Source organism: Chlorocebus sabaeus, chromosome 12, assembly GCF_047675955.1.
Source record: "Chlorocebus sabaeus isolate Y175 chromosome 12, mChlSab1.0.hap1, whole genome shotgun sequence".
In the NCBI taxonomy this organism is placed as follows: Eukaryota; Metazoa; Chordata; class Mammalia; order Primates; family Cercopithecidae; genus Chlorocebus; species Chlorocebus sabaeus.
This window is the reverse complement of record NC_132915.1, coordinates 49,607,869-49,623,092: the sequence shown is the minus strand read 5'-3', so window position 1 is coordinate 49,623,092 and position 15,224 is coordinate 49,607,869. Positions and strand designations below refer to the sequence as shown.

The window sequence follows — 15,224 nt, the reverse complement described above, 5'->3', positions numbered from 1 at the left end:
GGCCCCATTTTGATATGCAAGGAAACCTGGAGAGAGATGACAGATAACCAAGCCTGACCCCCAGACCTCTCTGGTTGGTAACTCAGGGAAATAAGTCTCCAAAACTAGTGATCTTGTTTTATTCTGATTAGTGGAGCAACTAAGGGTATTTTATTGGTTTCCTTGCCAGGGATACCACCCAAATAGAAAACACAGAGCACATTTCAAAGCTTCTGCTTTCTCTGCCAGGTAATAGTATCCATACCTTCCTGTTTATGCAGTCCCCTTCTGTAGAGGTGCTTCCAATTTTTTCCAGAGGTTGTTAAATTGCCTTTGGCTCTCAGCTTAGCCTCTTGGTCTTAATTTCCCCCTAATTAAAGAAGGGTAACCAATGTGGTCCCTAGGAGCTAGTGAGAGAAATATACAGCACAAACCAAAAAACACTCTGATAATGATAATTGGGCCCTATGGCTCTTAAATAACAGCACAAATAGTCTACCACCTGAATCAGAAGGCTCCTTGAGTCCACTTTTATAACAATTCAGGGTGACTAGTGGGGTCCTGGGTAATCTGCACGGAACAGGAGGTGCCCACAGGGAGTGGGAGATAGGTGGTGAGTAAAGACAAAGTTATTTGGTCATTTTCCCCTTTTAATCATGTCTCCCACCCCATGCAGTCCCCACCACAGAGTTCTGAAGCTTCAAAAGGGTAGAAAAGGATAAATCCAGGCCATTAAAAGAAAATAATCAAAGCTATTGAAAAGATAAAACAAATGAGTCGCACTAAAAGGGCCGTCTGTGCAAGTAATAAGGTTGAAATACTGATACTGATTTCCTAGCCGAACAGCATTCCTCACACATGTGGTTTGTGTATCCGTGTCTGGGTGGGTGGTCTGGTGAGAAGTGCTAAACGCAGCAAGATGGCTTAGTTTTTGAGCAGTGGAGGGAAACTTTGGGACAGGCTCAGCCCGTGGCATCTATAGTCCCTGCAACATAAAGAGGCTTTCCTTTTGCTTTGTTCCAGGATAGAAAGTTTTAACTTGGCTTATTCATTTAAATGTGAGTCTCTATTCTGCACAGAACAAATCAGAGGGTAGGAGTGTGTGTGTGTGAGAGTGTGTGTGTGTGTGTGTGTGTAAGAACCTTCTTGTCTCTCACCGCCCCAGCCCTAGGGGATGGGATGTGTGGCATAGAATGTATAACCCTTCATTTGTTGGAATATATTCCCTGGGTGCTAAGCACCTATTAACATCTCTTTTGAAAGGGACGCTGTTTTAAGTAACACCTCAGTTTGGCTAGGACAGGAAATAGCATTAAATTAAAGGTACATATGAATATGGTCCACAAGCAATCCAAATAAAGGTAGACCCCCCTAAAAGCACATTTATACTAATGAGAATGCCAAATGAAGCACACTCAGTTCAAAGGGGGAGACTTGTTAAGGGAAGCTTCTTTCATTCAGGAAACACGATGCCCAGCGATGGCTTTTGAGAGACACAAATCATTGCCAACTCACATCTGAAGACAGGCTGCTTCATGAATATCCCTCAGAATTGTTAGATGTCGGGAGTTTTGACTTTAAATCAATTGGGAGATAAATCATTGTTTTCCAAATTACAATATTTACTTGTTTTTATGTTTATTATCTGTCTCCGCCACTAGAACAGAAGTACCTGAGGCCAAGAACTTTGTTTTGGTCACTGCTGATTCCAGGACCTAGAACAAGTCCAAGACATACGAGACACCTGTATTTATCAAATGAAAACGTGGGAGCATTTTGTGGAACATGAACCTCTTTTGACATTTCATGAGAAATGGTTTTGCATTTAAGTTTGGAAACATTGCCCAGTATATGACCCTCTTGGCAATTCATGACATGCTAAAATATTATATCTTTGGAAAGCCACATGTTCTACCAATAGTCAAACTTGTTTAACTTTATTTAATGCAATATTTCCCAAACTGTATGTAACACAATAGTAGTTATGCAAGATAATAATAGCGGTTTGGCATTTAAAATAATGTTTCTTTAACAAAATAGTTTTTAAACTATATTTCATTCTTCAAGGTTTATAATATAGTTTAGGTAGCACAGTTTCAGAGAAGGACAGCACAGCTATTACTATATCTAGAAGTGGTTTTCTGGATTAGCTAATCATGTAACTTTTTGACCAAACTGGAATTCTTTTTTTTTTTTTTTTTTTTTAGATACAGGATTTCTCTGTGTTGCCAGGGCTGCAGTTCAGTAGCTATTCACAGGCACGTCATAACATGCTATGGCCTTGAACTCCTAGGCTTAAGTGAACCTCCCACCTTGGCCTCAGAAGTAGTTGGGACTACAGGTCCATACCATCAGATCTAGCAAACTGGAACACTTTTGAGAAGGAAATGGGACACTATTAATTATCATCCCAGGACAACATGAATAAATCAAAGCTGTCTTTGGCAAATCAGGGCATGTGGTCACTGTAGCTTCGAGGAAAACACTTTGGGACATGTGGAACTGAAAGTATACCTTCAGATTTCTCTTTCCATCACTTTTATCTTATGCACTTACCATGCATATGATAAAAGGTGTTTGGGCTGTGTAGGGTAGAAAAAAATCTTTCCTCACCCATTGCAAGGTTCATGGCTGACATCCCTGTATTAAAAATAAATTAACAAGAGAGAAGCAGAGCAGATTCATTGAACCAAAGTTTTATGTGACATGGGAGCCATCAGAAATGAAGGTCCAGGAGACCCAGAGGAAGCTCCATTTTTATGCTTAACTTTGATGAATGGACAGTCATGCGGAAGTGTCCATAAAGGAGGTATGACATAATGGTAATAAACTGGGGGCACTTAGCAAGGCCTGATTGTTCAGATTCTTCTGGTCTCAGGGTATAGGGCAGGACTCCTTTGGAATGAAGATCTTTTTGACCTCCTTTCAGGTGAGGTAAGTCAGATTTTTTTTTTTTTTTTTTTTTTTTTTTTTTGAGGAGTCTCACCTTGTTGACCAGGCTAGAGTGCCAATGGCCTGAACTTGGCTCACTGCAACCTTCGCCTCCTGGATTCAAGTGATTCTCCTGCCTCAGCCTTCTGAGTAGCTGGGATTACAGGCATCTGCCACCATGCCCAGCTAATTTTTTGTATCTTTGGTAGAGATGGGGTTTCACCATGTTGACCAGGCTGGTCTTGAACTGCTGACCTCAGGTGATCTGCCTGCCTCAGCCTCCCAAAGTGCTGGGACTACAAGTGTGAGCCACCACGCCCAGCCCAGAAAATTTTTTAAATGACCAATCTTCATGGGAGAAATGTGGGGAAAAGAGTGATCTTTCTGCTTCCGAGTTTTGTCAGTTTCCTTCAGTTTAAAATACTCAGTATGCCAAGGTGCCGTATTTTGGGATATTGTGTTCTGAACCTTGACAGCTGCTGTTTTGTGGTAACAATTGAGAATCTCCCTCATAGTAAGGGTAGGCCCACAGGATCCAGGGTTTAAAGGGCGTTATCAGAGTTGCTGAAGAGGCTTTGCAGCTGATGTGGTCTCCAAGCCAGCCCTTCTTTCCTCACCCCCGCCCTTGTGTTAGCCTATCAGTTGAATAGGTAAATAGACTGGTATTGAACATAAGTCCTGCATGCAAGGGCGCATTCCATATTTGGGGTCTCTGGCCCCATTTCCTGAGCCTGTTGCATGTTGAGGTGGTGTGTGTTTTCCTCACACCTGACACCTTTGTTTGAGATGCTACCTCTTCATTGTCACCTGCCACGTCACTCTGGCTGCACTGCCACGTGCTAGTGGAATTGCTCAGCTGGCAGGTCCTCTCCCTGTTAGAGCATGTTCTGGAATTTTGTAGGTTCTCACTCTGTCTCCAAGTCCTACTACCTGATACCCTTTGATATTTTGGTGATTCCAAGTTGTATGGGCACAATTCCTAGCATAGACCAAATGCTCAAAAAATGATGAACCAATGAAATAAATGGCTGTAAATAAATATCTTCCTTGGCTTGCAAGTAGGTTGCTACCTTGATGCCAATTCTCTGCTGCCTCTTTCCTTAAAAGTATGTCTTATTCTGCTACTATATTAAAGGTAGTATAACATTAGAGGCAGAAAGGTTTGGTTTTAAATGCCAGGTCCGTCACTCCTAGCCATATAACCTTAAAACAGCATACTTTCCCAGACTTTGGTTTTCTCATTTGTGAGATGAGATGAACAATGGACCTCTGTTTTAAGGTGATTGTTAAAATTAGATGTTTGTAGCACACTTAGCACACTGTGCCTGGTCCACAGTAAAGTGCTTAATAAATGGTAGTGATGATGCTGTTGGAGTCTGATGAGACAATTCTCTCAGTGCATTCTCTATTCTCTTGTTGGTGGATAATTTTGCCAATATGTAGTATTACACTGGTGCTGTTTGCCATTCAGACCCAAGTGTCTTCAGCCCCTTGTGATCATTGCCCTTCCTCAGGTGCACATTCTTGCAGGGCAGTCATCAGCTATGTAACTGACTGCTGCTCCTTCAAAGCTGTTTTCAGCCCATTGGAATGAAAGGGAGCCAGGTCTCTTGACTCAGAGCTGGGCCACATAGAACAGATAGAGTTGAACGCATTTCCACCTGATGAGCTCAATTGCTAGAGGTAACACTGGTGAAACTGAGGTCATAGGTTCAAGCCCCTTGTGAACTCACTGGTTTGCCCGTTGGCACGACTACACACTTCCTGAGCCTATACAAACATGTCATGAATGGAGTCCTGGATCACAGGAAGGACAGTGTGAGAGCATGCCCTTTCAAACATGGCTGCATAGTGCCTTCTGGTGAAGTGTGGGTATACAGTATGAGCATCACTGTCATCTTTACGCAGCAGTGGCTTACCACTTTGGCAAGTGGTATTTGTGTGGGAAGCCATTCTTTAGAGAGGGTTGGGCATTCACCTGGAGTAAGCCCAAGTTGTGATCTTGGTTAGCCAGACATTCTACTGATTTATTTACCAGGTACAAGACCTTGGAATGATGTCACTTTTTCTTAAGGCACATATGCCACATAGAAATGGCCATTGTTATTGTATAGTCTGTGATTTGATTTATAGCAAGCATCTCAGTAACCTTTATTTCACCATTATACTCTTTAAAAACCACACCACAGTTTTGAAAGGGATGTGGCTGGCCACATCATCTTATAGAGGATACAAATGTAGCCCTTTGCTATGTTGAAATGCAAGAAATGCTAATTTAGTCACTATTACTCTCCAAATTATTTTTTTCTCTTAAATATTGTATGATATGTTAGTTTCCTATTGATGTAACAAATTGCCATAAACTTTGTGGCTTAACACAAATTTATTATCTTACAACTTCAGGGGTCGGAAGTGTAAAGTGAGTTTCACTGGGTTAAAATCAAACTGTCAACAAGGCTGCATTTCTTCCAGTGTCTTTTCCAGGGGGGAATCCATTTCTCTACCTTTTTCATCTTCCAGAGGCCACCTGCATTCCTTGGTTCATGGCCCCTTCCTCTATCTTCAAAGCCAGAAACATAGCTTCTTCTACTCTCTCTGACTCTGAACTATGTCTGTCTGCCATCATTTTTTTTTTTCTCCTGAGGCAGGGTCTCGCTCTGTCACCCAGGTTAGAATGCAGTGGCATGATCACAGCTCACTATAGTCTTGAATCCCTGGACTCAAGCAATCCTCCCACCTCAGCCTTCCTAGTAGCTGGGACTATAGGCATGCACCACCATACCCTGCTAGTTTGTTTTTTGTAGATACAGGGTCTTGCCATGTTACCCAAGCTGGTCTTGAACTTCTGGCCTCAAGCCATTCTCCTGCCTTGGCCTTCCAAAGTGCTGGGATTGCAGGCCATGAGCCACCACGTCCAGTCTTTCTTTCATCTTCGACTGAAACTTGAATTACCTTGGGACCACCCAGATAATCTAGGAACATTTCCCTAGCTCAAAATCCTTAACTTTGCTCATTTGCCAGGTACTGTAACATATTCACAGGTTCTGGGGACTAAAAAGTAGTCATCTTTGGGGCACCATTATTATGCCCCACAGATAAGAAGGTGCCAGCTTTGAAATCTCCATCCTTCAGAATGTTTAAAGTCTATTTAAATATCTAAGCAGAACTTATTTGGCCCACATTAAAGCAATTTGCTACTAGTTCCAGTTATTCATAGTACAGTTATTCATAATATCATAATTTATGATGATGACTGTGATGGTGATTTCTTCAGAAGTTGGAGACAAATCCACAGTGAGACATCTTAAAAGACTCGTGTTTTATCCACGGTAATGGGAGTCATTCATGAGATATTTACTGAGTGCCTACCATGTGCCGACAATTATCCTGAGGACCTTGTGAAAATGTAGCTGCTGTGTGTGGAGTATTTCCTTTCCATTTTGCTGGTAGTAGAATCTCTTCACTCCTGAGCAACAATGTCATCATGTAGTTAGAACTTCTTTGAAGCTGTATGGAAATCCTTAACTGGCAGACAGACTGAACACCGTTTCTGGGCTCCCAGCCTCCTTATTCCCATTACAGATGGGACACTTTCTAATGTGATCTGAATTTCACAGGCTTTTTAGAGAGACCTGAATCAATGGTTCAATTTAAAGTTATGCACAGGGAGCAGCCTGGAGCACCAGCCCAGCCATGTGTGCCCCAAAGTTGATGTATAGTTGCTTTTTGCTGCTCTGGTTTGGAGAATAAAGATTAAAAGCTGATGACCCCAGCTTCATCTTAAAGCACTTAATTCAGTGTTTTCCATATGCTGAACTGTGGTCTGTTTTCATCACCTAAGGAGCTTTTACAGACAACTCCTCTGTGAGAGGTTCTGAGTCAGTTGTTTTGCATGAGGCCTTGAATACTGGTATTTTCAAATGCTCCCCAGATTATTCTAATATTCAGTCAAAGTGGGAGTGTAAAAAACAAAGTCCTGGTTCCCACTGCCAGGGATCCTTATTCAGTAAGTCCTACTGAATTGTGAACGTTCCTCTGGTGATTCTAGTGTGCAGCTATGTTTAGGGGTTACCATCCTAGCAACAATCTTTTGGCATTTTTAGCTATCAGGATTCTGTTTTCCTTGTTGCAAATGTAGATTCCTGAGGGCTGTCTCCATTCCAGGCTTTCTGACCCAGACTCTGGGGTCTGTGCCTAGAAAGCTGCAAGCTTAACACACACGCTTCAGGTAATTCTTATCAGGGAGTTGTAGGAAACACTGTGTAGTGGAGCACTACAAAGAACTTAGAGCTGTGCCTTTACTTACTTAGAGCAAACCCTCATTCTCAGTTCCAGCATTTGGCTGATTTTCCCTTATGGCCAGTATTCCTGAGGCTGGGTTGGGAGTGTATGAAGGACAAGGTAATACACTGGTGGCATGGAATGTTTTGGTCCCTGAGTGATTCTCGTCAGGCTTTCTGTGTGTTGATGGCTGCCTGGAAAGCAGATGTTAGGTTAGACATCCTAACCCTGTTAGGTTGTCTGGTAAGTTATCAATAAAAAAAGATGAAGAAGTTCTCTAAAGCACTGTATATAAGAAAGAGTCAAATCAAATGCAACTCAATCTGGATAAAAGTAAACCAGAAGAATGCACCCATCAAATTTTCTCTGAAGAAGACAACTATTGGCACTGAAAGCTTTAGTCTGTCCTGATTCAGCAAACCCACATCAAGTATAAATTTTTCAAGTTTCTTTTACATAATCAAATTTGTAGCAATTCTAGTATAAGAAAACTGTTTATTCTTGTTTCAGTGTTGCCTTTTTAATTTAAATATATATATATATATACTTTTAAACATACAGAAAATAGGAAAAAATAGCACATTGAACACCCATATACACACCAGTTAGATTCATTAACATTTTGCCATATAGGCTTCATGCGCATTTTGCAAAACCATTTGAAAACATTTTAAGGGACACAATAACACCTCATTCCTAAATGAGTATGCAAATGAAGGCATTCTTTTATAAACTACAACATCCTTCTCACAGCTCATAAAATTAGCAATAATGGTCTAATATTCAAAATCTAGTCCATAATCAAATTTTCTCAGCCCCTTAGGTTTAATCAAAGATTCCACATTGCATTAGGTTATGATGTCTCTTAAGTAACTTTAGAAGAGTTACCCTTTCCACTTTTTTTTTTTTTTTTCAACACTGATATTTTGAAGCAATGAGACCAGTTATCTTCTACAACATTCTATATTCTGGATCTGTCTGATCATTTCTTTAGTGGTGTCATTTAACTTATTGCTCTATCCCCAGCATTTCCTGCAAACAGGAAATTAGATCTAAAGGCTTGACTAAATTTCAGTTAAAGTTTTTTGCCAGAGCACTTCATAGGTCATAGAGTGTACAGTGCAGTATGTATAGGTCATACTGCATCACAGATCAGAAAACATGTCTGTTTTTTTCTGACTACTAGTGATGTAAAATGTCATCAGAGCCTAAGGAACCCTTTATTGTAAAAGTATATTTTTTGCACACAACCAACCAGTAAGTTTTTGGTGAGGTGATACTTTGATACCATGAGAATTCTAGTAGGGATGTAGCTCAACCTTTTATCTAATAGTTTTAGTATCAAAATGTCTTTAATACTCTTTTACATTAACCTTTCAACTTTTTAACATTTTAAATTTTAAAATATTCAAAAACATTTGTTTGCCACAAACCATAAAGTTTTACAAAAGTAAGATTCACTTTTATAATAATGGCATATTTACTCATTAATTGGAATGTGAGCACCCTTTCTCTTTTTAATTTTGCCTCAACCCTGTATAATAGCCAGTATGCTAGCCACTCATGGACCAAGAGATTAGCATACTTCCTAAAGCATTAATATCATAAAGAAAATCTAGACATGTGGGAGGTGGTGGGGGAAGTTTTGGTGGCCCAGAAGGAAATGGAGGCAGCAAGCATGATAGGAAGTGGAGTGGTGTGGGTGGTGGGCTATTGAATTTTAGACCTGACCTGGCTTTCCTGGTCCCAGAATTCCATGGAGTAGCACTGAATCTTGACTTTCGTTTTCATTCTCTTGAGCATTCTGTCCTATATTATTAGCTACAGAGGTTGAAGAAAGTAGATCAGACAGATTTGCTCCTCTCTATTTCCACATCCAGTGTAAACCACAACACAGCTTTCTCTCTTCATATCAATTGAAGCAATGGTAGCTGGGTAAATGCAGCTGTCTTCTGACCAAATGGCAGAACATTTGTCCTGAACTTTCTACTACTTCAAGAAAGTTGCAGTGTTCTTTTCTTGGCTTTTATTCTTCTTAGCAGGTTTTCTACTAGGCATGCTTTTTGGTTTATCTGAAATTTCTCAAATGTCATCATTCTTTAGAGCCTGTTTAAATGAAGCCACAGCTTTATTATCCACTTTTATCAGTGCTGTAGCATCCCAAATGTCAGAATCGTCACTCTGGACTGTGCTGCACTAGAACTGCACCAAATCTTCCTGCTCCAGGATGCCACAGCCACTGCTGGCACTGCCCATTGCCATCGTAAGCCTACTGCCAGTTTTACCTTTCAACGAATGCATTATTTCCTAAATACTAACTACAGTCAAAAATTGTTTCCCTGAGATGATATAGCCTTCTCCTTTGGTGGCATATATTAACTTTGTTAGTCTCAATATGACTCACAGTTAGGATTTTCAGGTTCAAGAATGTTTGTGCAGAGTCATCCAAGACCTCCCTACAGGTGATTTTTTTCAACACATTTTACTTAGTCAAATCATCAAACTATTGATCATGTCCCCACACCTAACCAATTTATAAAATTCAAAGCCATCTGCCCTGTAAGGATTCTCCATAGTCTTGATTGCAGAGTTGATTTATGACCTAAAGAAAGAGAGATTTTCGCTTAGCTTTTGGAAATATTCCCTTCTGTGGATCAAAGATGCTGGTGATTTTCAGTAAGTTGATTGAGCAGGAATAGAACTTTTTAAGTCATCCTAGTTTCATAGGATTCAAGGCATTTCTTTTCCAAGGCTGATTATTAATTTTGCATTGAAATCCCTCACAACAATAAGCCTGTTGAATAGAAACAAACTTTTGATGAATCATCAAATCATCAAATATTTTCTCTTTCTTCAAAATGAAGGGCATCCATGCTAAGTCACTTCTGATTTAAAGGTGTTTTAAAAGGATCACCAAACGTCTCCACTTGATGTCTATACTTTGTAAGAAAGACATTTTCTCTGATAAAGTATAATTGCTGCCTTCTCTGAGCATTTCTTTATGTAAAATGTGATTGGTTTCACTCCTTAAGTGATCCCTAAGTTGATTTAACTCTGGGTCAGTTTGTCAATTTTAGTTGGTAACAAATGGGGAGGGAGGCAGATTTCCTGAAGGGCATAAAAATAAGATATTCATTTTAAAACCCCTCCTCTTTCTCTTTGAACTGATTTAATACACCAGGAAAGTGAGGAGAACTGATATATAGGATGGAAACCTGAATAATTTTGACAAACCATGTGGAAACCTTTCTTTTGTTTTAATGGAGGAATTTTGAGGATGAACCCAATTGGGAGGTGTAGGCAAATTCATAATTCCTTGGAATTTTCTTGCTTGTCTGATGGCAAAGTTAGCATGAAATGTAATCCTCCATTGTGACAAATATGCCTGCTGTTTGGCCGATTTGCTTTTTCATCCTTCCACGTGGCTTTTAATTTTGTGTGCTTCCCGAATGTAGGTCTTTTTATTGTATACCACCTATTATTTCAATAGTGTGGTATAAATTACAGTTAAGCCAATAAATAATTGTTTCTCCTCCTGGCAGGTCCATCCCACAGTTATTCTTTCGTTAGTTGTTGACTGAAGTGATTTGCCAGACTGCGAACTAGCTCTGAGGATCCCAAGTTGAAGAAGAGGCTCAATACAGAGCTTACAGCTAGAGAAGTATTAGACAAAGAAACCAAAGGTTATGAGACAGGTGGACATGTGGTATAAGACAGTTGGGAGGACAGTGTAAGGATTTGAATGGAGTTCTACAGAGCACCAAAGGTGCTTGTAACCAAACCCGTACAGGAAGACATTCTAGGCAGAGGGAACAGTATGGACAAAGGGAAAAGCATACAGCATTTGGGACAACTACATGTAGTTTGGTATGACTTAAAGATGGAGTGCAAGTGGTAGGAAAGCAGGAGATAAAACTGAAGAAATAGGCAGAGGCCACATGATGTCAGACCTTGTTGCTAGGGTAAGGAACTTGTGCTTGATTTAGTGGATAAATGGGTAGCTATAGTGGGGGTGGAGGTTGGAATAGCATGAACAGCTTTGCATTGTGAAGTAGGATCCCATACTTCTCCTCCAGAGAGTATCTACTGTAAGTATCCTATGATCCCAAGCTTTGGACACATTTAACACGAATCTTTGCATGTGTATCTCACTAAGTTTTCATTAGATTTTTAATATATTGTGTTATCTATTGCTGTGTAACAAATTGCCCTCAAAAGCTAGCAGCTTAAAAAAATACATATTTATTATGTCACAGTTTCTGTGTAATCTAGATATGGCTTGGCTACATCTTGCAGCTCAGGGCCTCTCCCATGGATGCAACCAAGATACTGGCCGGGTAATCTCAAAGTTTAACTAGGGCATGGTGTTTCCAAGTTCACTTAGTGACTGTTGGCAGGATTCAGTTTTTTTCATGGGCTGCTGGATTGAGGGCCCCAGTTCCTTGCTGGCAGTTGGCTGAAGGACACCCTCAGTTTCTTGCCAAATGGGCTTCCCAAACTGCCAGATTGCTTTATTAAAGCCAGTAAGAAAGAGAGTCTGCTGGCCGGGCGTGGTGGCTCACACCTGTAATCTCAGTACTTTGGGAGGCTGAGGCGGGCAGATAACGAGGTCAAGAGATGGAGACCATCCTAGCCAACATGGTGAAACCCCGTTTCTGCTAAAAATATAAAAATTGAGTGGGTGTGGTGGTACCTGCCTGTAGTCCCAGCTTCTCGGGAGGCTGAGGCAGGAGAATCACTTGAACCTGGGAGATAGAGGTTGCAGTGAACGAAGATCATGCCACTGCATTCCAGCCTGGTGACAGAGCAAGACTCCATCTCAAAAAAAAAAAAGTCTGCTAGCAAGGTGGAAGTCATAGTCTTTCATAACCTAATCATGGAAATAACATCCCATCACTTTTGCCATATTGTGTTCATTGGAAGCTAGTCACGATGTCCTGCACTCACTCAAGTAGAGGTTCCCTGTGTTGCCATGTCAGTAGGAGAAATCTAGAATGTCATCTGGATGGCTGTCCACTTTGAAGACTGGCCTTCCTCCCATTAGGAGTTTGGTAGTTGGATAAGGAATTATATTGTTTCTTGAACCAAAAGTTTTTGGATACCTGAAGACACTTCCTGATATCCCAGACAGTTGGACAAACCCAAGGAAGCAGGGGCACTTGTGGAAATTTTGTTCCTCAGTGGGGCTTCATTTTCCCTGCTGAAGGGAAATACGGCAGAGCTCTGAGGCCTGCATGAGGCAAAAAGAAGAGATTATATAGAGGAAAAGTCTCAGCTGGAATTTTTTTAGACTGCCTGTTTATGGCTTCATCAATTCAACTTTCTGGTTTGTAAATCATGGCCATTTGTCTTTCCCTTGGGGATGGTTTTGTTGTTGTTTTGTTTTGTTTTGTTTTTGTTTTTGTTTTTGAGACAGGGTCTCATTCTTTTGCCCAGGCTGGAGTGCAATGGCATCATCTCAACTCATTACAACCTCCGCCTCCCTGGTTCAAGCAATTCTCCTGCCTCAGTCTCTTGAGTAGCTGAGACTATAGGCACCACCACACCTGGATAAGTTTTGTATTTTTAGTACAGATGGGGTTGTAGATACAGGGTTTCACCATGCTGGTCAGGCTTGGTCTCAAACTGCTGACCTCAAGTGACCTGCCCTCCTCAGCCTCCCAAAGTGTTAGGATTACGGGTGGGAGCCACCGTGCCTGGCCTCTGGGATGTTTTTAATGGCTGGAGAGCAACCCACCTCCTGACTGGCTGTTTGGAGGACACATTCCAACAACACATATTCCCTCCCAGCACTAAGGTGGCAGATTCTGCTCTTATAACAGGATATTCCATGCAACTATGTATTTCATTTGTAAAACTTTCCACTGGGATTATGACTTTCTTTCAGATGTAACTGACCCTCCCCTGGCACTGTTTTCGTACAACTGTGTGTCATTGCCTGGCCCAGAAAAGATGCCACTATCCAAATCTGCTCTTACAGACTAAAATTTCGTTTCCAAAGATATTTATCAATTCAATAACATTTATCGAATTCCGACTATAGGTCATTTGTGGTGCTAATCAGGGAGAATATAGCACAGTATCTACCCTCTAGGAGTTTACAGACTAGTGTATTTGAGGTTGATTTGTGTCATTTTATATAATCTTTTCCCTTACACAAACATTTCATCTAGTAAATGGTTCTAAGATACTTACAAATATTAATAGCAGTGTCACATTGTTCCCCAAAATGTTGAGAAATTTATGTGATCTTATCTGTCTTGCACTTTAATGCTATGGTGTATATTTAATAAAGGATTGAATTTGGTCAATGTCAAGAGTGAGGTGAGGAGAACCTACATGAGTGAGTTTGGAGTGAGTTTGGAGGAGTGTCAGTGTGCATAGCAGACTCCAGACCCAGCTTATGGAGTCAGCTTCTGGTGATTTCTTGTTCATCTTGTTCCATCTCAGCTTCCCATTTTGGTCAAATCACCCCCAACTGAATGACCATGGCAAAAACATTTCCCAAAAAGGCATTTTGAACTTGGGAATAGCGGTTGGTGAGCCCATAGTACTATTTGTACTTACTGGCTCTAAGACCTTAGTTAACCTCCCTAAACCTGTTTCTCAACTGTAAAATGGAGATAAGAAGAATACTTTAATGCATTTATTTACTAAAAAATGTTTTATTGAAAACACCATTCTTGTAGGTCCTGGGGATTCAAAGTGAATAAAAGTCCTGTCTTTCTCCAGCTACTTTCTAGTTGGCGGAAATGGTAAACAAATATGTAGCAGGTTAACAGTAGGGGTGCAATGAAGAGAATATGAGCAGCGAATGGGATGTAGGGTGGAGATGGGGTACAGTGTACATTGGGCAGCTGTCTTCTCCCTGAGAAGATGACATTTGAGAGTGAAAAAGACAAGCATTAGGGGAGAGAGGGGAATTAGTTGACAAGTGAGAGGAACAGCAAGACAAGCTATAGTGCAGAACTGAAAGGTGATTCTCTAGAAAATACAACTGGAGAGCTCACAGGGGCCTCATGACAGCCCGCAGTAGGGATTTTACTTTTCCTCCGAGTGAGACAGCCACTGGAGAGTTCTGTGCTGAGAATCGTCATCATCTGACTTCTGTTTTAAAGATCATTCTGGAGTTTGGGGGTGGATCAAATGAGATAATGCCTGAAAATCAGCAAAATGCCTGGAACATGGTAAACTCACAATAAAGATTAGCTCCAGGGAAGAGGGGCCTACGATTACACAGCATCAAGCCTTTGGGAACATGTTTGCACATTTCTGTGTCCTTCAATCATATAGACTTAAATCCTAAGAAATGGAGTTTTTTTTTTTTTTAAAGAATGTTCACTCAAAACCAGCGGGGTTTACCCACTTTCAGGGATGGCAAGGGGCATAAATTTTAGAGAAGAATTAACTATTTAGAGTTTAGAGACTCAACATGATACCATGTTTAAGGATACCTTTGGAGCAACTCAGAGCATACCCACTGAAGGCCAAGGGGCTGCCCTCTGTGCATTTTTGCTAACAGCTTTGCACAGACTGGGTTTATGAAGTGCCACCCCATCTGCTAAGCCCCATGGGGATTCAGAAAAGCCGAGGCTGATTTTGATGGTGTGGAGGCGTGAGAAAACAAATTGGAGATTGATGCAGGGCTGAAGGTGGGTGCTGAGCCACTGTGCCAAATTTAGTGTCAACACTGAACCGGAAGGTAGGAATGAGTTTATACTGAGAAATAGCAAATGAGAGCTTGCTCAAGAGGTTTGCTGAGAATAAGTGCTTCTTAATGGATTAGGTTGTGACTTGAAATTGAAAATTAATACACAGAAAGAGTCAAGCTCAGAGAAGGGCCACCTGGCTGTTCACCTCTGGCTTGAGAGATGGTCACGGGGGTTTGGGTAGGAGATGATTCCTGTTTGCAAGTGTGAATAAATTTTGAGTGGAGGAGGAAGTGTCTTGGAAACACAATCCTTCATAAGTATACATCCAAGGTGCCTGTGACAGCAAGTTCTTGAGAACAGTAGGTCCCAGGATCCACCATG

The 15,224-nt window shown here is 41.0% G+C and overlaps 1 pseudogene; it reads right to left on the bottom strand.

Moving 5' to 3' along the window:
* Positions 1–8,337: 8,337 nt before the first annotated feature.
* Positions 8,338–9,871, bottom strand: LOC140713051 (survival motor neuron protein pseudogene; annotated as a pseudogene).
* Between the last annotated feature and the right edge of the window lie 5,353 nt (positions 9,872–15,224).